Here is a 3,095-nt window from a genome sequence, read left to right as displayed (position 1 = left end):
AGTTCACAAGAATATTTTTTGCTTACATAGATCTCCCATCAACTTCTGCACAGCTGGAGCCTTAAGAGATCCCTACAAGGTACTCAGTAAATAGCAGGGACACTAAGAGAGGGTTTTAATGGAAAGGACTGATAAAAATCTTTTCTCAATTGACATTTTTAAAAAGGGATCTCTCATTTGAAAAAAAATTGTTAGTTTTTTTTAATGACCATAATCAAGATAAATTAAACGATGCTCCAAAGATTCCCTACGGGATAGCAATGTGGGTAATTTTGTTATCCATACTGTTGCTAGACCAGGTTTTCTGCCTCCTACAAATCAACTTGGCTAAGCATTCCAAGATACTCTATCACCATATGACCCAAGGATTCTTTTGGAATATAAGCATAATTTTCAAAAGAATGTGTGACCCAGCAGTTACCTGGAAACCGAATTTCCCTAGGAAACTCAATGGTTTGGTTGTTTTGTTGTGTCGAGGTCGAAGGTGTGATAGAATTTGATCTGGTCCTGCTTGGGGGGTTGCTTCTGTGCTTTGATAATAGAGAATAGCTGTATCCACCTGTAGCAAATTATACAAGGCACATGTCTTACGTTTCATTGCTTAGTTTTATACTATGCGGCAGCAATTTGCCAACCACAGTCCTGATGAAATTTAGCTGTGCAGCAAAGGGAGCATTTATTATCAGAAACATTTCTTTTCTGACATTAAAGGGAAAAAAAGGTCCAGATTAACTGTACTTTTAATAGGAGATGGAGTGCTGTTGGAAAACTGTTCAGGAAACTGTGGCTTTAGCTTGGATTCTGGGAAGCCTATAACTAAACTTCACTACCTTCCAGCTTAATACTGCAGCAAAGCTCCTGCTCCAGGGCCCACCACTGCTTGAATAACTCTGGGGAAGATTGCTAGATGGGGTTCTAGGAGAGACAGTCATCCGCTGATGGGCTCCCCTGCTTAACTTTCCTAATTGATTCCACCAGACCCTCCTAGTAGACTAGCTGTCACCCCAACCCGTCTCCAGCCATAGTCTGCCTCTTAATGCCGGCAGTCTTCTGAGACCACTTGCTGGTTCAGAGCTGGATCTCAGAGCTGCGGTTCAGCCTTGACGAGCAGATGCGTAGTAGAGGCTGCAACCAAGTGCACAGCACATTTTCTGCTGTGGAAAGCCTGCATCAGAGACAGAACATTACTTAACAGTAGGTGGGCTGTGCATTCCGAAATAGCTCAGTTCTTCTGCATCAGGGACCCTGCAGAAGCACACTTCTGCCAGCTGTGGGAGTAAGAGACAGCTCTGGGAACTGTTGGGAACACACAGTGGTTACAGAAGACAGTCTCTAGGGAAGCCCCCCTCTGTGACTTTCCTACGTAAACAACATAAAATAAAACCCCTGAGCTTGGGCTTCCCTGGTGACGCAGTGGTTAAGAATCTGCCTGCCAATGCAGGGGACACGGGTTCGAGCCCTAGTCCGGGAAGATCCCACGTGCCGCGTAGCAACTAAGCTTGTGCGCCACAACTACTGAGCCTGCGCTCTAGAGCCCGTGCTCTGCAACAAGAGAAGCCCCCGCAATGAGAAGCCCACACACCGCAACGGAGAGTAGCCCCGCTCGCCACAACTAGAGAAAGCCCATGTGCAGCAACGAAGACCCAACGCAGCCAAAAATAAATAAATAAAATAAATTTATTAACAAAAAACCAGAAAAACCCTGGGCTTGCCTTCCATACAAACAAGCGGTACAAAACTTTCCTTCCCGAGCGTGTGCTCCTTTGCTGCTTGTCCTTCACAGCTCCCTTGGCTGCTGCTTAAAGCTTTTTTTGTCCAAATACAAAGGTGCCTAGGAGACCAACAGGTAAGCACCCGTCTCCTTCTCAGGAAAAAAAACGAGTATTATTGAGTGCCTGTTGCCAGCAGTTAGAGAGCTGTGATGATGTGAGCCTGGAAGCAGCAAAGAGCCAGTTAAGAAGCAGAGGAGAAAATGAGGCAACAAGCAAGAATACTCAGACACACCGGATGGAAAACGAGTTCTGCTGGCATTCAAATCCTTGCTTCAGCTCCCCCTGAGTTGACCACTTCTTCTGTCCCTCCGGCTGTTTGGTTACCTTCCTGTTCTTCGGATTCTAGTTCCAGTTGTGTTTCAGCCACATGAAATGAGAGTTCTCCCCAGGGCAGGGGCCTGGCATTGCAAATCTCTGTGTTAAGAGGTAAGGATACAGAGATGGATAAGAAAGCCTCCCCAGTCTAGTGAAGCAGACAGGCACAAGGGCAAATGCTTTTGCAGGTTAATGAGGGACCTTATCGCACTCCCTCTCAGCTTTTAACACAACTCTCCCTTCACCCATCATTAATTCAACCCGCATTTAGTGAATCCCTTCCATGTATTCCCCTCTCCAGCCTGTGACCTTTTAAACTGAATTGATGCATGCTCTTTCTTCTTTCCTGCTTAACTTCATCCAGCCTACAGCGAAAATTAAAAGAGAGGATCCCACTTATGCCCATAACTGTGAAAATGCAACGTATCTTTAGTGGAAAGTTTACAAATAACCACCAGATGGGGCTGCTACACAATGAAAGTAAAATTTTATGGGGAGCGAGGAGACGATGCAATATCCTCCAACTTCCAGAACCGAATATTTAAATCTTTCCTCACTAAAAACTAAGGAAAAAATATTTTATGGATGCATATGCTTCTAAACTTTTTATAAAATCAAAGCACTGCTTATAACAAATTTAGAAAATACTCCTTTTAAAAACCAAGTGATTCCTTTTTAGAAAAAAAAAATACATGCTTATTACATTGGATATTTTCCCCTAGGAGACTCTGCCCACATCAAGGTTGCTTGCTTGGCTTTCTTCCTGGTTTCATCTTCATTCCTCTGTCTCTATCAGTGAAAGACCATAATATGAAACGGAAATGCATTGATTTATTTTTCTGTTACAGATTTCTATGTGCTCTGTATTCAGTTTCAAAAATAAATGAATGACATTCGACATTTTCTATCAGCATGCTCTCGTTTCCGGGTCTCTTCCATCTCGACCTAATTTAAATCACTTTGACCTTACTACTTTTTCCTTCAGGTTTACAGTTTGAAGATCTAGAC

Source organism: Balaenoptera musculus, chromosome 7 (genome assembly GCF_009873245.2).
Source record: "Balaenoptera musculus isolate JJ_BM4_2016_0621 chromosome 7, mBalMus1.pri.v3, whole genome shotgun sequence".
Classification (NCBI taxonomy): Eukaryota; Metazoa; Chordata; class Mammalia; order Artiodactyla; family Balaenopteridae; genus Balaenoptera; species Balaenoptera musculus.
The sequence above is the reverse complement of the archived record's forward strand: the minus strand, read 5'-3'. Positions refer to the sequence as shown.